This window comes from Amborella trichopoda, chromosome 3 (genome assembly GCF_054954075.1).
Source record: "Amborella trichopoda isolate Santa Cruz 75 chromosome 3, AtrichopodaSantaCruz75HAP2 v2.0, whole genome shotgun sequence".
In the NCBI taxonomy this organism is placed as follows: domain Eukaryota; kingdom Viridiplantae; phylum Streptophyta; class Magnoliopsida; order Amborellales; family Amborellaceae; genus Amborella; species Amborella trichopoda.
Window position 1 is genome coordinate 20449153 of NC_142338.1, and position 21297 is coordinate 20470449.

A 21297-nucleotide genomic window follows, 5' to 3' on the forward strand; every position below is an offset into this window, starting at 1 on the left:
TGTTATATTGGTTATTTACTAAAATTTCCTTTTGAGGAAGAATAATGGATTGTTAGTGTGGATGATTTAGAAGATATAATTGGAGGACCTGTATGGTTAGGTTTCATTTGTATACTTGGTGGAATATGGCATATCTTAACCAAACGTTTTGCGTGGGCTCGCCGTTCATTTGTATGGTCTGGAGAAGCTTACTTGTCTTATAATTTGGGGGCTTTATATGGGGCGGTCATTTTTGGAGGAGAAACTATGCGCTTATGGGATCTCCGTGCTCCCTGGTTGGAACCACTAAGGAGTCCCAATGGTTTGGACTTGAGTAGGCTGAAAAAAGACATATAGCCCTGGCAAGAACGAAGTTCGGTGGACTTTTGTGGGCGGCGTAGCTACATAGATCAATGTAGTCAATTATATCTCTCCCAAAAGTTTGTTAGTTTACCTCTCATTTTGTTCTAGGATTTTTCCTATTCGTGGGTCATTTGTGGCATGCTGGAAGGGCTAGTGCAGCTACAACAATATTTGAAAAAGGAATCGATCATGACTTTGAACATGTTCTTTCCATGACTCCTCTTAAATGAGATAATAGATCAAATAGATGAAGCAGGAATCAATTTGGATTCCACGGTACATATTTGGATCAGGTCATACTTATTGTAAAAAAAGGGGGGAATATTTTTTTTTTCAACTCATACTTCTCTTTTATGCATGTACTTTCCCCAGCCCAAACCAAAAATCAATAAAGAAATATTCAAGAGCAAAAGGGAGAGAGAGGGATTGAAACCGTCGATAGTTCTTTGTTCGGAAGTATATCGGTTTTCAAGACCGGAGCTATCAACCACTCAACCATCTCTCCTTTGTGGGTTGACGTCACCCCCACATCATCTAAACGTGGGGGGAACGTGGACCCCCCCCCGCCCACACCAAAAGCCAACACGTGGATAGCCATTGGCCATTTGGGTGTTCTGTGTGGGTCCCAAGGGATTGTCCTTATTTGTCATTTCTTTCGAGCACTTTCAAAAAACGGATTCTCTTCCCTAGAAACATTCATAAAAATTCACATAAATCTATAAATATCATTTTAATAGTTTTTTAAAATAAATCATTTTGACATTGATTAAAAACATTTACAAGGGAAATTAGAATCCTTGGGGTTGAATTACAAAATAGAGCACTCCACTCGGCTAGTCTCGGAATGCAAAGCCTCATTCTCGGTATGACACAATAGACTCATAACCCATAGTGTATATAAAGGGGCTCAGGACTTCAGCCTATCAAAATTAAACTAGTGTGTGACCCTATATCCCCAAGTATAAGGGGATTTCAAGTGCACCCCCTATACGACATGCACACATAAGGTGCAGGGTGCATAACTCTAACCAGTGGATCCCTAGAACAGCGGCTTCCCATGGATTGCATTGTGCTCCATTCATTCACACACATGTGCTCCTGTTCATACTCGTGGCTGTGAACCTCCTCATTCTATGATATGTGCGTCTAATCCTTGGATCACATGTCCCTGTATTTGTGCCTAAATGTATCACTATTTGAGTAGAGATTGCATGTGCTTGGGGCTTAAGACCGTGCAATCCTAGGGGGCTTCATTACGTTTGTTTTTTGTTTCTATTGTTTATTTGATGGACAATAAGGAACGATATTATTACTAGTACATGATCCCCATCCTTTTGTTGTTGTTCTTTTATCTTTGTGGTTTTCCTTTATTCATATTTATTTGGAGTCATTCCTTTGCCTTCACTGGTAGTGTCGATGAGGTCAGTCTGGGCGACACTAGTAGTGCTGCCCAGACCATCCTGTCCCAAATGGTTTTGGGGTTCTGGATTTCCTATGATTTTTGGGGGGCTTCTGACTCCTATTTTCTGCAGAATTGGGCCTATGACCACATCGCAGTGATTCGTTCTCCTCGATCCACGACAAATGTATCTTCCTGTCACTGATACCACTTGGCCTTGCAACGTCAATTACTATCGCAGGATCTTTGACGAGTTGTCGTCATTTGACTGGGTGATCAGGGGTTTTGAAAATGTGCCATATTTGTGTCTCATCTTGGCAGGTCAACATTTCAGGAAGGGTTATTTCCCCCAGAGAGTGCTTTGACAATTTCGATACATTCAGAACTGTACATCGACATTCTTCCATCCTTCTTGTAAGGCAAGCTTATCGTGGAAGAGGAAGAAATCTTCTTTTGACAAAGGGTTTATCAAGAAGGACAAGCCTGTGACCACTTCCAACGATGATTCCGATTCCATTGTGCTCTAGTGTTTCGAGGTTTCGAGGTGAATGTTCTGCCCCTGCCAAAAATCCTGTGCTTTCTCTAGATGATGATGCTTCTTCTTGCTTTCTCTAGATGATGATGCTTCTTCTTCGAACAAGTAAGCCAAGTCTAATGAATATGTATTTGACATCAGCTTGGAGGAAGCGCTAGTCAATGTGGCTCTATAGGCGGCCTTTGTGGCAGCTCTCAAAGAGGAGGATGAGTCCAATTCGAAGACAGAGTAGTCGTGGGATCTTTCTTTTATTCCTGTTTTGGTTTGAATAGGTTGATTTCATGATCACCCTGATTTTTCAACAGTTTTGTTTCCTTGAAGTCTGTTAGGACAGTAAGAGTTGCGGTCTCAGGAGCAGATTTAGTTGTTCTAGTGCATGTAATAAACGTTTAGATGGATGAATGAAGTTTGGTTTTTTGAGATTTTCGAGCTATCCAGAATTTTATTTTTAATTTTAATTGATTTTTTGGGATTTTGGGGTATTCCCTTATTTTTCAGATCTTTTTTAAATTTTTTGGATTTTTTTTGTGCTAGGAGACGTAGGGAGTGTCTGTTGGGAGACACAAGCTATTGCCCAGGCAACACGGGCAGCATCGCCTAGGCAACTCGGGCAACACGTGCAGTGTCGCCCATTTTAATTATTATTATCATTATTATTTTATATTGGAGGAGGGGACACTTCGTGTCCCCATTTGGGCTGACATGTCGCCCCTGCGCCCAACCCTTTTTGAATTTCGAAAAATGGAGTGATGCTCCCTCTCTCTCTCTCTTGATCCCTTCTATTTTTCTTTCTCTAATCACCATCCTCCATTTCTCTGTTAATTCTTCATTTCCACTCTTTCTCTCTCTAACAAAGTAGGAGTGTTTTTAAAACACAGTTCAGCTTTTCCTCTTTAATAAATTTACCCATTCCCAACCTCTCTCTCTCTATCTCTCTCTCTCTCTATCTCTCTCTCTCTCTATCTCTCTCTCTCTCTCTCTCTAAATTTCCTTATCAAAACCAATTTTTTTTACAAAATTTGGTCGAAGGTATCTTCGGTGGACCTTCGGTGGTCGAAGATGGATGGCGAAGAGTGCTAATGGATGCTCGGGTCGGGTCATGTTTCAAAACTTAAAGGCCAAGAGAAGGTATGAGTAGCTTCTCCTTTCAAGAGTATTTCTAAACGTAATATGGGGGCAACTTTGGAGGGTTTGAAAAACACGTGATTTTTTGTCCAAATTAAAAAACATTACTTGAAATATGAAATTTCACATAAGAAATTGCAATTGTCGTAGTTTACTTTTTGAAAGAAAATCTATTTAAATGCTTGTTTTCTTGCTTTGAAAATTGCTTGGACATGACTTTGATATTTTTGTTTAAATACCTTAGTGAAATTGGATTGCTTTACTTCTTTGGCAGTTTTGAAAGTAACATTTTGCTTAATAAAAAAAAATTATCAATTTCTTTGCCCGAATTTTGAAGTAGTGATGATTTACGAAGTTCTAGTAGGGTACTTCGATTGCAGTTAAATGTTTTTCGAGAAAAAATTTGCTTGTGACATGTTTATGAAGACTTTGGTTAAATGCTCGAATGGATGAGAGTTGAGTTGAGTTATAATTTCTTATGTTAAAAATAAAAAGATGATTAGTGCAAGATTGTTTGTTTTGGGTCAAAGAACTTCCTCATTATCTGTTCTTTATTTGGGCTTTAAATATGATCAAAATACCCTCGGAAGCGAATCAATCCTCTTCTTTCCCTCTTATGCGTAAAGTCTTTTGTGTCACTCGGGGTTCAATCCTAGTATGTATTTTCATGGTAACTTCCACATTTGGAAGTGGTAAAATGTCCATAATACCGTTGGTACGGAAATGACCATAATACCTATAAAGGACAATTTTACACCGTTCTTTTTGCTTTGAGTTGATTCTATGCCAAAGTTCTCATGGTGCAATCCCTTGTATCAGAGGATGGAAAATGACCAAAATACCTCTGAGGACGGTTCTACCTTCTTCCTTTTGCTGGGAGTTAATCCTAAGTGAATGGCATTGCCCCTTATTTCTGGTGATGCTAGAATGACTAAAATGCCATTTTGGTGCAAAATGACCAAAAATATTGGTACTACCCCATGAGTGCAAACTGTACCCTTCTCTTTTCGCTCGAGGTTGATCTTGAGATATTGGTACTACCCCTTGTTTCTAGGGATGGTAAAACTACGAAAATGCCCTTCGAGTGCAAAAAGACCAAAATACCCCTCCCCTTGTTTTTGTTCTTTGAGCTTGTTATAAGGATGGCTGTTGCTCTTTGACCGTTCCCCACCCAGGAGAGACAACCTGTGTTGTGTCTCCTAGGAGAAACACCCCATGTCTCCCACCATAAAATATTCAGAAAAATTTCAAAAAATTCTGAAAAATAAGGGAAGACCCCAAAGCTTCAGAAAATTAATCAAAACTAAAAAGAAAATTCTGGATAGATCGAAAATCTTAAAACAACAAACTTTATTCACCCATCTAAATATGGGTTTATTACATGCATTAGTGCAACTAAATTTGATCTTGAGAACGCAACTCCTACTGTCTAAACAAACTTCAAGGTAACAAAACTGGTGAAAAATCAGGGTGATCATGAGATCAACTTATTCAAATCAAAACAGGAAGAAAAGAAAGATCACACGTCTACTCTATCTTCAATTTGGACTCATCCTCCTTCTCTTTGAGAGCCGCCACAAAGACCGTCCATCTAGCCAGTTCGACTTGCGGTTCCTCTCGACTGATGTCAGATATATCTTCATCGAAGAAGAAGCACCATCATCTCGAGAAAGCACTGGATTCTTGATAGGGGTAGAAGATTCAACTCGAGACCTCAGAGCCCTGGGGCACAATGGAATAGGACAAGCACGTTCCCATTGGGAAACATAGTTGGAAGTGATCACATGCATGTCTTGCTTGATCAACCCTTTGTCAGAAGAAGATTTCTTTCCCTTCGACGATAAGCCTGTCTTAGAAGATGATTAGTTCAAGATACCGACTAGGTTTGAACCCCTAGTGACATAAAAGACTTTACACGTAAGAGGGAAAGAAGATGATTGGTTTGCTTCCGAGGGTATTTTGGTCAAGCCCAAATAAAAAAAAGATGACGAGGAAGTTCTTTGACCCAAACGATCAACCTTGCACCAATCATCTTATCATGGGTTTGTTTTTTAACACAAGAAATTGGAACTCAACCCAACTCGCATCCATTTGAGCATTTAACCAAACTGTTAATAAACATGTATGTCACAAGTAATTCCAAGAGAAAATCTATACATGTCTGAGCAGTTTTATTTTCGAAATTTTTTTTACCACAATTGAAGTACATTATGAGAGTTTTACAAATCATCATCTATTTCGAAACTCGGGCAAAGAAATTAATATTTTTTTATTAGGCCCAAAGTAAGCAACATGTTACTTTCAAAATTGCCAAAAGTAAAGCAATCCAATTTCACCAAGGCATTTAAATAAAAATGTCAAAGTCATATCCAAGCAATTTTCAAAACAAGGAAACAAGCATCTAAATAGATTTTCGTTCAAAAAGTAAACCACGACAATTGCAATTTCTTATATGAAATTTCACGTTTCAAGACACTTTTTGAATTTGGATGAAAATTTACGTGTTTTTATACTCCAAAGTCACTCCCATGTTATGTTATGAAATATTCTTGAGAGGAGAAGCAAGAGCTCATACTTATCTTGGCATTTAGGTTTCGAAACATGACCCAACTCGAGCGTCCATTGGTGCTCATCGCTGTCCATCTTCGACCACCCAAGGTACCTTCCAACAAATTTGGTTACAAAAATGGGTTTTGACAATGAAATTTTTAGAGAGAGAGAAGGGTTGGGAATGGGTAAATTTGTTCAAGAGGAAAAGATGAAGTGTGTTTTAAACACACTCCAATTTTGTTAGAGAGAGAGTGGAAATGAGGAATTAAGAAAGAGATGGAAAAAGAGGATGATTAGAGAAAGAAAATGGAAAGGATCACCCAAGGTACCTTCCAACAAATTTGGTTACAAAAATGGGTTTTGACAACGGAATTTCTAGAGAGAGAAGGGTTGGGAATGGGTAAATTTGTTAAAGAGGTAAAGATAAAGTGTGTTTTATACACACTCCAATTTTGTTAGAGAGAGGAGTGGAAATGAGGAATTAAGAGAGAGCTGGAGAAAGAGGATGGTGATTAGAGAAAGAAAATGGAAAGGATCACGAGAGAGTGAGAGTAACATGTTGCTTACTTTGGGCCTAATAAAAAAATATTAATTTCTTTGCATTAGAGAAAGAAAATGGAAAGGATCACCCAAGGTACCTTCCAACAAATTTGGTTACAAAAAAGGGTTTTGACAACGAAATTTTTAGAGAGAGAAGGGTTGGGAATGGGTAAATTTGTTACTGGGGTAAAGATGAAGTGTGTTTTATACACACTCCAATTTTGTTAGAGAGAGGAGTGGAAATGAGGAATTAAGAGAGAGATGGAGAAAGAGGATGGTGATTAGAGAAAGAAAATGGAAAGGATCACGAGAGAGTGAGAGAGCATCCCTCTCCTTTTCGAAATTCAAAAAGGAGAGGGAAAAGGGGCACGCCCCATACGCCCCATATAAAACGGTTGGGCGCAGGGGTGGCCTAGATGGGGTCATGCGAAGTGTCCTGTCCTCCAATATTACAAAAAATAAAAATAAAAAGAATAAAAATTGGGCGACACAAGCAGTGTCGCCCGTGCGACATAGCTTGTGTTTCCCTAAAGACACGGCTTAACAAAAAAAAAAAAAAATGAATTCAGAAAAATTTCAAATTTTTTTGAAAAATAAGGGAAGACCCCAAAATCATAGAAAATCAGTCAGAACTAAAAATATAATTCTTGATACCTTTAAAATCTCAAAACAAAAAAAAATATTCATCTATTTTAATATGGGTTTATTACATGCATTAGCGCAACTAAATCTTGTCCTGAGACTGCTACTCTTACCATCCTAACAGACTTCAAGGAAACAAAACTAATGAGAAATCAGGGTGATCATGAGATCAACTTATTCAAACTAAATCAAGAAGAAAGGAAAGATCTCACTACTATGTCTTCGATTTAGACTCATCATCCTTCTCTTTGAGAGTTGCCACAAAGGCCGCCCATCAAGCCAGTTCGAGTTGCGTTTCCTCCAGGCTGATGTTTGATATATTTTCATTAGACTTAGCTCGCTTTTTCAAAGAAGAAGCACCATCATCTTAGGAAAGCACATGATTCTTGGCAGGGCCAAAATATTAACCTTGGAGCCCTAGGGCACAATTGAAGAGGACAAACACTCTTCCACTGGGAATCATAGTTGGAAGTGGTCATAGGCTTGTCCTGCTTGATGAACCTTTCGTCAGAAGAAGATTTTTTACCCTTCCACGATAAGCCTACCTTAACAAGAAATGTAGAAGAATGACGTTGTAATGGAATACGGTGCGACGATCGATTACCTCTTCAGGGGATGTACAGTTTTGAATGTATCAAAATTGTTGAAGCACCCTTTGGGGAAAATAGCCCTCTGTGAAGTGTTGACTTGCCAAATTGAGATACAAATATCCCATAAGTGGCAGAAACAAGGGCACATTTTCAAAACCCCTAATCACCCTGTCAAACGATGACAACTCGTCAAAGACCCTGTTATAGTAATTGATGTCGCGAGGCCAGGTGGTATCACTGATATATGCTAGCCATAGAGCAGCGGATACAACTGTGGTGTCGAAGCATCCTCTAGGGGAAATAACCCTCTGTGAAGTGTTGACCTGTCAAAATAAAACACAAATATTCCATAGGTGGCAGAAACAAGGGCACATTTTCAAAACCTCTAATCACCCAGTCATACGACGTCAACTCGTCAAAGACCCTGCGAAAGTAATTGATGTCGCGAAGCCGGATGGTATCACTAACATACGCTAGCCCTAGAGCAACAGATACTACTGTGGTGTCGAAGCACGCTCTTAGGGGAAATAGCCCTTTGTATGTTGACTTGCCAAAATGTACACGAATATATCATAGGTGGCAAAAACAAGGGCACAATTTGAAAACCCTTGATGACAACTCGTCAAAGACCTTGTGATATTATTTGACATCACGAGGCTAGGTGGTATCATTGACATATATGTCAGTCCCAGAGCAGCTGTGGTGGATCAAGGACGGACAACTGCGATGTGTTCATAGGCCCAAATCTACAGAAAAAAGGAACCAAAACACCCCAAAAGGTCACGAAACCAAAACCCTGGACCCCAGCCCAGGATGATCTGGGCGTACACCACTGGCACTGCTGGTGTCGCCTGGGCGACACTACTGGTGATGCCTTGGCCAAAGATCCTCGGGACAGTCCCTGCCCTTTTCAGATAAATCCCTATGACAAAAGGTGGGCTCCAAGAATAGAAGCGGGGAAAAATTAGAATTTTCGGAGAAAAAATAAAGTAAAAAATTGAGTTCAGAAACACACCTGCAAGATCAGGACACCGTCCTTGCTCAGTCACCTAGGGTAACCCGATTTTGCAGACCCCGATATATGCCTGCCAACATGGCTGGAATGATAGCGTACCACGCTCTCTCCCAAATCTGCATAGAATTGGTAGATTATGGTTTTGGGTGACTTTCAGGTTCTTGAGATGCTGCCTTCTAAAAATCACTCAATTTGAAAACTGGGTCTGCCGAAAACCTCTGAAGTTAAGTGGTAAGGCCAGAAAACCAACTCAAGTTTTAAGCATGTGTAACTCACCGGAACATCTCAGGCCGAAATTCCTTGGATGAAAATGCCCTACGTGGGTGAGCGGGGAGTGTAATGTCTTGGAGAGAAAGTTGGTGTGGCCTCTGACCACGTGACGTTAGAAAAATTAAAATGTTAGCAATGTCCAAGAGGAGCAACTGTAGACACCCATTTTGAAAACTGGCAAATTCAATGGTTTTTTCAAACCTAGTAAACCCTCGGACTATAGACCACCATAGTCCATACTGCCTGTTAGAATCTTGCAGACTCAACTGTTTTTGGAATAAATATAACAAAACCTCGTATTTTTACCTGATTTTTTGTAAACAGTATCATGTAATCACATAGTTCCCCTCGGAACTGGAATATGCCAATTTGGGCAGATTTGGTCTGGGAGACACCACTGGTGTCACTCAGCCTAGATTGGCCCAAATTATGTGATTTTTGGTAGGCAACATCTTAGGAGCCTGAAAATCACCCCGAAACTGGAATCTGCCAATTTGAGCAGATTTGGTTTGGGGGACACCACTAGTGCCACCCTGCCCAGACTGACCCAAATTTTGTATTTTTGATAGGCAGCATCACAAGAGCCCATAAATCACCTCAGAATCGGAATCTGCCAATTCTGGGCCGATTCGGTTTGGGCGACAATAAACGAATAAACAACACTAAATAAACCTTAAACGGTTTTGAAGGGTAGTTTCAAAGCAAAAGAAACCCTAACCCTTTTGATGTGAAAGATCCATATTATGACGATCACAGAGCATACAGTTCCCAGTGGACATAAGGCTATAAATATGAAAACACACAAAGTAGTAAGATGAACTAGTAAAGAACAGAGCCACGATAGGGTAAGGCAAACAAAGCACATCACACTGATATTTAATTAAAGCTGCAGGAACTCTTACAAACTCAGACTCTTACTTGGGGTCTAGGCATTCCATTTTAGGACGTTTCCCTCCTGCTTCCTCAATATTATTCAAAACTGTCTTCTGGCTGCAGAGGCTATCAAGTGCAAGGTTGGCATGCTGAAATAGTTGCCCAAATGTTGGCAGTTGGAGGGTCATGTGTTTTCTTGCCGGCAATTTTGTTGCTTCTTGTCCTATTGGTTTAGGATGGGCATTAAGGTAGGTTTGTTTGATGGTCTGGGCCATGGATGTCATAATATGTTCCTGACATTTCCTGGTAGTGCTTTGCGTATCTTGTTTTGAAAAAGAATAACACTTTGCTTGCATAAATTCAATCCTGGCTTGGTCAATTTAATGATCTGTGAAAGTATCGATATTAGGTACCTGAAAATTCTTGAAAAACATGAGCTATGAAAGTATCGATATCAAGTACCTGAACTAGCTCCATTTGCCTTGGCGTACCCGAGATTGTTGAACCAAGTCCTCAGCCATCCACTGGTTTTGGCCAAGAATTTCAGATAACTGATTCTGTTGTGGCTTCCAGGAGTTGAATTTCTGATGTTAGCCATGCAAGCATTTCGAGAATCATTTGCTTCCATTTTGTAACTAAAATGTCTTCAAAAGAAAGCAACTGTTTTTTTTCTGAGAAATTGGAGGGCCTTGTATTCATCCTTATACCTTCTATGTCATCCCCATTCCACATTTCTTCTTCTGGAGGGGCTTGGTCATTTGAAGGCTCGCCTTTGACTGCAAATATTTTTTCAACATAGGACTCAAAATCAGTGGTGGATTCAGGGTCAACTGTATATTCTGTGTCTGGTTGGGAGCTGGCGACCTTAGAGAATGATACTTCGGAATCAGATGTTTCAGAGGGTTCATTGGTTTGGCTTGATGGTTTGAAATGGTTTATTTCTAAGGTTTTGCCTCTATGGTATGTTGGAGGTTCGGGTTCTTATTTTGGTTGGACTTTGGGTTGGTATTTTAGTTGTGCTCTAGGTTCTTTCTTGGTCTTTTTTTGAGGAAGCTGGAGAATAGAAGCAGCTAAAGGTAATAAGGAAGGTGAGAAGACGTGGGATGGGATAGCTGACTCAAAGGGTGAAGGCATGGGCTGGGCAAGAAAGGGATAACTGGATTGGCTTTTTGTATACTGGGGAAACAATGGTAAAGGTTTTGGTAAAAGATTTGTTTGTAATGCTTCCATCATTTTCTTCTATTGGTTGGGTGTACTAAGGGGGTTTGGCTCCATACCTCTGAGTTGGTTCTCTAAGTCTCTTTTTTCTGCATCGTTTTGAGTGAGCAGTGCAGACACTTGCTCTTGTTCTTTTTTGTTTGTAACAACATAGATCAACTGATTCTCAATCTTTTGAATCCTATCTCGTAATTCAGAGACAAGGTCATTGTACTTCTGGAGTTGCTGGGCATGGGTCTTTTGGTTTTCTAAAATGGTTGAGAGTGCTTTATTCTGGGCTACAACATTTTCAGAGTGCCAGTTTAGGGTTTTTTCTGCAGCTGTAACTGGTTGGACTTGGCCATGGTGGTTTCTTTTTGTCGAGTTTTTTATTTTCCATGCATGCTTGGTGTTTTGGACTCGGTCCTCAGAGTCTTCGAGGCTAGGGAAATCAAATTTGTAGGATTTGGTACTCTCGAGGAGTTTGGGGTTTCTTCAAAGTAGAAAGATGAACCAGTAAAGAACGGAGCCAGGATATGGTAAGGCAAACAAAGCACAACACACTGATATTTTATTAAAATTGTAGGAACTCTTACAAACTCAGACTCCGACTTGGACTCAATCAAAAGGCTTTTGGCTTAGAAGGGGAGAGGCTAAGGGGAAAGACTGACCCAAGATGGCAGTTTCCGTATGTTGACCACTACCAGATAAGTTTTGGGCAGATTCATCGAATTTGGACCATTTTTGCTTGGTTTTGGTTTTTCTCTCTTTTTTTTATGAATGACGGCGAGATTTTACGCACATACGGGTCCACGACTACTCTGTCTTCAATTTGGACTCATCCTCAATCTTTTTGAGAGCCGCGATAAACGCCGCCCATCAAGCCAGTTCGACATGCACTTCTAAACTTGGCTTGCTTGTTCAAAGAAGCACAGGACATGCACTTCTTTAAACTTGGCTCACTTGTTCAAAGAAGAAGCACCATCATCTTAAGAAAGCATAGGATCCTTGGCAGGGGTAGAAGATTCACCTCGAGACCTTGGAGCCCTAAGGCTCGATGGGCGCCAAACTGTTTATGATGCAGATTGGGATGATCTCAGGATGACGATTGATTAGATTCGAGCCACAAACTTGTTTTTAAAAGTGATAGAGAGTGGGGATAATTGAAATTCTGATCTAAGGTCAGATTTACTCAGAAATGAGCAGATCTGCTCTCAGATCAATGATAGAGTCAGCTTTGATCCAGAAACGAAATACTAAATTAGATCAGATAAAAAAGTCTAAAACCTAATAGGAAACTGAAAATAAAAGAAATGGAGTGTAAGAAGAATACTTGGCTGGGCCAGTTGGCCCGCAAACCCAAGGCCTCGCTCGTATCAAGACCGCGGCTGTAATTTCCGCCATGGATCCTCCATGTCTCACTTCAAAGTTTACCAAGCCTTGGCTTGGTTGGATGGGGTTTTTCTTATCTAAGGCTGGAAGTTTGTTTTAAAGGGGTTTAGGGTTTCAAGGCTGCTTTCTTCGATCTAGGGTTTGCTCTCAGGTTTCACAATCTCAAGCTTTTCTCTCACCTTTAGCTTCAAATGGTCTAAAGAGTCTCACCTAAAATGGGTCCTAAAATCACCTTTTTAAAGGCTCAAATCGTACTAAAATGGATATATCCCAAATATCACCCGATTTGATAGCTTAAACTGTTGTTTTGTGATGTATCCATTCTAGTTTGTTTGACCTTTAAAAAGGTGTTTTCGAGACCCATTTTAGCTTTAGACTCTTTAGACCATCTTGAGCCATAGACCAGGAAAAAAAACTATATAGATGTGTATATATAAATATAGAGAAATATGTATACATTTATATAGGTTATGTTATGTACTCATATATGTGTGTATTTACTTAATGTACTCTTATCCCATAATATAGTAACTTTTTGTCTAGGGATTAAGGTAATTATTCAAGGAAAAGTAGAAGTTCATGATGGAAAAAATGACATTTGTTAACTATAGTGGAGGATGACATCATCTTGACATCACCCACTTAGAACAATGATTGCTTCTTAACCTCTAATAAATGGCTCACTAGTTTATTAAAAAATATCTAACCTACCCTTACTAATGACAAAATATACCCTTACTCAAAATATTTGTATTACAAAACAAGCATATAAGAGTGTTTAAAAAAGTTGAGTACATTAAGGGAATACTCATATGTATGAGTACCTTAACATGATCCATATACTCATATACCTAATACAATTTTTTTTTGAGTAAGGGCACTTTTTGTCTTTTTTAGGGGTAGGATAGATATTTTTTTTAATAAACTAGTATCATGTATTAGTGGTTAAGTGGCAATCATTGTTCCATGTGGGTGATGTAATGATTATGTCAACCTCTATTATAGGTAATAAATGCTCTTCTTTCAATTAAGAATTTCAATTTTACCTCTGTTTAATTAGCTAATAATAACCATAGGTAAAAAATGTTACTACATGGTAGAGTAAGGGTATTGAGTGTCCAAAAATATTGAGTACATTACGTAAGTACTCATATATATGTATATGTATGTATATATATGTATGTATGTATGTACGTATATATACATACACACGTAATATACTTGCTATGAATTATATATGCGTATACAACTAGTTGTATATTATACTGTATGTGTATATGTTGATGTGTATGTGTCTACATCTACATGGATAATTGTTATCAGTTATGTATACAATTATTAGTATGTAAAAATACATATTGGTCCTGTTCAAGTTGGTATTAGACCTTTAACCAGTGCTGGGCCTCAAACTGCTATCCTCTTGTGCTTGAGAGATAATAGACATAGACAATTCATGGACTCCTTATTAGGAGCTGTTGAATCTAGCCTTTGCATTCAATTATAGATCTCCCATTATATTGAACAACATTTGAAAATATATCTTCTTTATATTGAAGATGGACAGAAGAAGGCCTAGGATAATACATTTTTGAAGTAGCAGTAGGCCTAGTCTTTGTTCCATAGTTTATCCTATTAATCTGGTCAGGCCTCAAGTTTAAGGATTTCTTCATTGCTAATATCTTCAAGCATGTTTGTAGAGGGATCTTTATCTTTATTTCTGTTGCTCTTTTCATCACTTATTTTAAGAGTAGCAAGCCTGTTAACTAATTCATCAAAGAGTTCATTCTCATCTTTGAGGGTTGGTCCAAGTTTAAAAGTTTTATTAGAAAGACGAATAACAGGTTTAAATAGGACGGGTTTAAGTTTCTCCTTTTCTTCAGGAGGTTGGATTTGTATTGAGGTCGAGGGTTTATTATTTAGGCTTTCTTTTATTCTTGTGGTCTGTTGGCCTATACTTTGTAGAAATAGGTTAATATAATTATTTTGTTCAATTAGGTGATTAAGGATTTCTAAATTTACAGGTCTTTGTAATATTCCCTCTTCTTTAGGGGTATAGGTCTGTTTATAAGGAACAACCCTAGATTTAGGTAAATCCACAGCTACTTCAGGAGGATGAATACTTTCTTAATCTCTATTTGGAGTCTTGTATGTTTTATATGTTCTTGTAAGCACAGAAATAGCTGCAGAATTCCTATTTTTAAGAACATACAAGTTATCAAGAAATTTTTTATTTTTTGAGTCCATATAATATTTTAACCAAGTAAAGAACCTTATATTAATTTTGTTCTTTATCATTGTTCTGATGTATTCGTCATCAAGGAATTTCTTAAGGGGCTTACTATGTTTAGGAAACCATTCTCTTATTCTCTATTTTCCTAAGAGTAAAAATCTTTTCTTAAGAAAAAGTTGGTCCTTGGGAGCCATCAAAATCTTTATCATTTTTTGTTGAAGGGTTTTCTACCTTATAGATAGGTTGAACAATTTGTTGATTCTTAAGCTAATCACACCCTTCTATGACCACATCGTTACTATTATTATTTTTTTCTTTTTCAGTTTTTGTCTGTGGTATAGAAGAGAAAGAAATTCTAGGAGGTTCAGCCATCGTAGGTGATTCAGAACTAAAGGATATTCTTGGAGGCTGCCTCGGGATCCTAATTTGATTAAGGAAAGTTCTAAAGAGAGGAGAAAATTGAATTTCTACCTTTCCTTCAGCGTACTGGGTTATTTGGCTGATTTCCTGATTTTGTACAGGCTTAGAAGGGACAGCACAAGGTAAGGTCCATCTTTCATGTAGATTCACCTGATCCCATCAAATAGTTATGGGGATAATCAAATTAGACTTTTCAATATTAGTTTGGAAAAGAGTAGTCTGGCCCTTAGAGTCAATTCTCCTAACATTAGGACAAATACTAGTCATGGCTTTATAGCAGACCCTATAGGTAACATCAACATTTTGTAACCCAGCATCCATGTCAAAACCATTAGTTAAAAGGTTAAGAGTAAGGACTTTCAAAATATGAGGGTCAGTCAAAGAAACAGAGAAACCTGGGAAGTTGAAATAAATTGGTCCCTCACAGAGGCTAGATTCAACAGCTCCTAATAAGGAGTCCATGAATTGTCTATATCTACTATCTTTCAAGCACAAGAGGATAGCAGTTTGAAGCCCAACCCTAGTTAAAGGTCTATTACCAACTTGAACAAGACCAATATGAAGATAATTATATTTTTTTCTCCTAAACTCTTCAATACGGTCTTTGTTTGACAGATTTATGGTAGTCTCAGTATTTAAGACAGATTTTGTTTCTTCTTTTGTTTTGATTGCATAATCACTTCTGAATTCAAAAATTCCTTTACTATATATTTCAGAAGTAGAGACGTTAGGGATATTCCAATTGTTTAGATCTTTTTCAATGTTGGTAATAACAATTTCTTCAGAATTTCTTACTGATCTACTAGATGAATTAGCTTCAACATCAGACCTCTGAGAGTCGAGTCTGAAAAGTCCTACCATCGAGTCAATAATGTAATTACGCACTCGAGTCAACCGAGTCAATGAATTAATGGCCTATCTTCGGCAAAGTTCACGACTTTGGCGTCTTATGGTGGCTTATTACTATTATGACTGTGATGATTAGTATTTTATTAGGACTTGGAAAGAGTGCTGATACAAAAACTTTTTATACAGATAGGATCAGTTGGCTCTAATACCAAATTATTACAAGTACGTCAAGCGGAATAAATAAAGGCAAATAAAATGAGTAATGAAGACAAAAACTAGAATGCGGAATAATATTAATACAGACTAAAACTAATACAGATTACAATTTTAGAAATAAAGTACTTACATCAGATAGAAACCACATCAGCACACTGGACAATTAGATAAAAACCACACCAGTACACTGGCACACTAATCTTCCAAACCCTATACACACTCTTACAATCTTAGAGAGAAGGAAAAGAAGGTGGATAGAGGAGAGAAGAAAACTAAATTAACTCTGAGACGTAGTCCTTCAAGGAGGGGGAGATCCTCTTTTTATAGCTTCGGACTTCAAATTTCTTTTAGTATAGTTTTCTTCATCTGGGAATGTTGGTCCATCCATAATCTTCCTTGGGAAAAGGTGAAGGATAGTGGTTGTCGGTGGTGCTTACCACTTGGAAAAGTAAGGAATAGTGACAGTTGTCCCTTTTATTTCTGTCGACAAGATCTTAGCCATAGGATAAAAGTGTTTCACTTTAGTAAAAAGTATTTTAGTTGGCCACGTGTATTGGAGTTAGGTGGAGTCTTACCGGTCCATTAATTAAGTGGTGGCAGAATTCTAGCACTATCATCTTCATTTTGATCTCTATCGTCTTCGTTTATCGACATGAAATCTTCCTCATCGTCAAACATGGATAATAGCTTTTTTTGAAGTTCTTCCTTTGATAATTTAGGATTTTCGGATTGTAGGAGCCTTAAGTATGAGGCAGTTCTAGTTGGTTGACCAAGTCTTGGAGTATTAACCTTGATCTTAATAATTTTGATGGTTTCAAGGGTCAAGTATTTGGTTTTAAAGTTGTCTCACCACTTTATTTGTACATTTCTTTCAAGATGGGGAATATAGTCCCAATTTTCATCGTTTTCAGTAATGGAATAGGTCCACCTGAGTATCCATGGGATTTCATATAAGGTGGTAGAAAGAATTAATATTTCGAGTTTCAACCATTTTCTATTGGCTGCTTGGAATTTAGACAAGGAACATTATAATAGTTGCGGATAAATATCTGGGGCAGGACCCTTGTATAACATCCATTTTTTAAGCCATGAAGGAATTTCTTGAAGGGCTTCATTAAGCCTGTACACGATTAACCATCTATGGGTATTCTGCTGATTTTGAAGTAATAGAGTCTTTTCTTATGCTTCAATATAATTGTAATATTTGTAAATCTTGATTTTAGAGTAGCTTTGTTTAAAATATCGGGGTTTAAAGGGATAACATCCCCACTCCTTGAGAATAAGCAACAATATCATGTCCCCTGTATTTTCGGATGATTTCTATTGATCATGTTTCCTTTAGGATCGTTTCGTAAAAGAGTTGTGGTGTGAACTCATCTATTGGCTGCATATGATTGAGTAGATAAATTTTTGCGATTTCATTTTTATTGAGATGAAGGTAAATATGGATTTTCATTTTCATTTTGCGATTTCATTTTCATGGACATGAGAAAAAAATGGATTTCAAGTTTTGGAAATAAAGTATTTTGTAACGCCTTTTTGGACTGTCAATTTTCAATATTTTCAAGTTTTCATAGATTTATCTATCTACACTAGTTTTAAAGCTTTAAACTTTATAAATAAATATGAAAATATATTTTAAGGCTATCACAAAAATTCCAGTATTGAAACTATATTTCTCGACATTATTTGAAGGTAGGTTCTAATTTTATTATTAGAGCCTAAGCTCTATACACACACACACACACACACACACACACACACACACACACACATATATATATATATATATATATATATATATATATATATAAGCTACAACAGTGGTTGACTGTCGAAGTTTAACTGAAGAACTGATATTACAGTAAGGCTCCAAAGTCGCAGTGTCAATAATCACCGTAAAACCTAGGAAGGCATGATATGGGGTAGGGATTGTTGCTTGTTGGCGCAAAACTAAGCTGTGATATTGGATCTAATGGCAAATTTCCTCAGAACATTATCTATTAGATCGGCTACTACCAGCTCGAGTTTTAGTAATAATGTTTTACGTGCTAACAATAAAGTGGAAATAATTATCAATAGTATAGAAAAACATATATACAGTTGTTAATGTGTAAAAATACACTGATTTATATATATTGATGTGTATGTATTGATGTATATATATAGGATGTGTATAGACATGTGTGTGTGTACACTTGCTATATATATATATAGTAGTCTAAGTTATTCATGATCTTGCCTATGGTGATATCACCTCTATGGAAAATTTTGTTTTTGCATGTCAAGATGAGTAATCACCTCTTTGGTAGTTAATCAATATGATTAATCGTATTGATTAACTGAATTTGAAGTTAATGAATATGATTAATCACACTATGGTGATAGACCTAACTATAATATCGGATTTGCAAATTTTATACCTAACTATATCACCATTAGGCTTTGATACCATATACAGCGGAACATGATTTATGACAAACAAAAACAAAATAACAGAAACAACATAATAGAAACAAGATTAACATATAACAGAGTAAACATATAGGACATATATGATAGTGATCATAAAAACAAAGTTAACTTACATTAAACAGGACAAGTTGTAGATACGAGCTTGATACATCACCAGACAAGCGTAGTAATCACATTGATGCACACGCTCTGCTTATACTACACAAGCACTCAAGACGCTAAAGGCACTCGAAACGCTCCGACATTTATGCTTGCAAACACTCAGCTACTCCTTGCTAACTTTCGATGCCCTTCTAAGAAGAGGCTTCCCCTAATTATAGATGGAGGGCTAGAGTTCAAAATAGAAATTTGTAATCTGTTCCATAATTGCACTGACTTGCTACAATAAAAGGTGAATAATAAGATTCCAGATGTCCCTGCCACAGTAAAAGGTGAATAGTGAGATTCCAGATGTCGGCCACCTGCTACAGTAAAAGGTGAATAGTGGGACTCATGTCCTGGGTAAGTTGGAGTCGTCCCGTCCCTTTTGTAAAAGCTTTTTCTTTTACTTTTCTATTTTCGGAGAGAAGGTAATTCCTTCACAGTCATCTCCATTAGGAGGACTATAATCCTCATCTTCATCTTCTGCTTTGGTTGATGTGGACATTGTATCGTCTTCTTCCAGGGCTAGTAAAAGCTTTCTTTTAAGCTCTGTTTTGGATAATTCTGGGTTTTGCTGTTGTATAATCGTGACATATTTCATTATCCCTATTTTAGGATTCTCTTGCGACTGAGAAGTAGGGATTGTTTTTATGCCAATATTATCAGGTTCAAGAGACTCATTTTGTAATTGTCTCACCATTTTACTGCTATCTGCCTGTGGAGCTCAAGAATATAATCCCATCTGTCCATATCATATTCGGTGTTCTTATATGTTGATTTGAAGATCCATGGGACTTGGTATAAAGTCACGAAGTAAAGATGGTAGTTTAGTTTTAAACAATGTTTATTAAATTCAGTGAATTTTCTCTGAGATATCTTTTTTTTTCAGGCAAGATTTGTTCACTTGATTCCCATAAGAAAAACTAGTTCTTAACCGGTTTGGAAATTCTATAAAGTCAGTTAATTTGAGCTGAATATACCAGCTTTGCGAGTTTTTCATATTCTAATAGCCAAAGACTTCGTCCCTCGCGTTGATATACTCGAAGTAATGATAGGATTTAATTTTAAATCCTATAGTATTTAATAATCTTGGTTTTAAATGATCGAGACCCTAGTCTCTATAAGAAATGATTGTGTATCTGAAATTTTGAATTGGGTATCATTGTTTCTATAATGATGGACTATCGTTACTGATCCTATTTCCATTAAGATGGCTTCATAATATTCTCGGCACTTTGGGTACAAATGGTTTTTTAGGTATATCGCTGCGATTTCAGTGGGATCTTTTGCTTTATGATCTTCTTCAATTAGCATGAAGGCTATAAATGTTGTTTCAATAAAGGGGGTCCTATTATGACTTGCAACAGGGCTATAAGCCCTTAAAGGGGTTTGCTGGTGATATATAGCAATATCTTTGTTCTACTTTCCTATTAAACTATTAAATCTTTGGGTGATCTAGATGTTGTAGTCAGACTCTTATCTGGGCTGAACTATATCCATTGGGTTTCTCTGGTTCTGGCGTCTTCTGCCCTCCTTGCAAAAATTCTCGGGTCAAAAAGTCAGGAAGAGAATTAAAATTGCCATTGATATGTTCAATCAGTGCGTATAAGAAATCGTTGATTAAGCATATCACTTTGGAATTTCGTCACACAATGGATGAGAGCAAGAATTTCCTTTTTAGCTAGTAGAATATTTTTGTTGGGCTGGGTTCCAGGTTTTTGAAGTAAACCTGACTAGCTGTTCTTTTCCGTAAATTCTTTGTTGAAAAATTCCTCCTAGCCCTTGTTCAGAAGCATTGATTTCAATAAGTTTAAAAGTGTCACGATTAGATAGTGCTAGCCAAGGTAATTCCTTGGCTTTAAGTTTAGTTTTTCAAACGAGTTTGGTATGTTCATCTGTCCAATCTGGAGGGTTCTTTTAAGCCGTTTGAACAAAGGCTTTGCGTCTAGGGTAAAGTCTTTCTAAAAATCAGAAATGTAATTTAAACATCCAAGGAATATTTGGAGTTCTTTCTTATCTTTTATGATATCAGGAAATTTATCCGCAAATTGAATTGCTCTATCAATAGGGACAATTCTTCTCTGGTAAATATTGTGGCCAAAGGTTAAGCTCTTTTTGCCAATACCACTAAGCCATCATTTTTAATAGTTTTTAGGAATACCTTTAAATGCCTCCAATGTTGCTCAATGGATTCGGAGAATGCAAGCACATCATCAGTGTTGACTATCACAAATTTAGTGAAAGGGTTAAAAATATCAGTCATAATATTTTGAAATTCGGATGGTGCATTTTTTAATCCGAATGGCATGACATTCCATTCATAATGCCCAATGGGGACACTAAAATATGTTTTGTATCTATCTTTTTCAGCAATTTGGATCGGCCAATATCCAGATTTTCGGTCAAATTTTGCGGAATGTTGGGATTGACAAGCCTATCTAGGACATCCTGTTTGTTTGGGATTGGATATCTTATCCATCTTAATACTTTATTCAA

General features: G+C 37.5%; 2 long non-coding RNA genes across 30 annotated transcripts in view; both read left to right on the forward strand.

Moving 5' to 3' along the window:
* The window catches only part of LOC105420735 (uncharacterized), a 154462-nt gene that overhangs the window by 8836 nt on the left and 124329 nt on the right, over window positions 1-21297 (forward strand). For 3 of the 29 annotated variants that reach the window (XR_016050934.1, XR_016050928.1, XR_016050945.1), the window contains one exon: window positions 5993-6059. The exons of 22 other annotated variants lie outside the window; for them this stretch is intronic. This is a non-coding gene — a long non-coding RNA (uncharacterized LOC105420735). Of the gene's footprint in view, window positions 1-1874; window positions 2063-3305; window positions 3405-5992; window positions 6060-15023; window positions 15243-21297 lie in introns of all 29 variants that reach the window. 4 more of the 29 variants (XR_016050946.1, XR_016050950.1, XR_016050943.1 and 1 more) reach the window with 3 other exon arrangements.
* Window positions 2063-2696, forward strand: LOC148782799 (uncharacterized). Its single transcript, XR_016050951.1, has 2 exons — window positions 2063-2285; window positions 2418-2696. It is a non-coding gene; the product is annotated as an uncharacterized LOC148782799 (long non-coding RNA).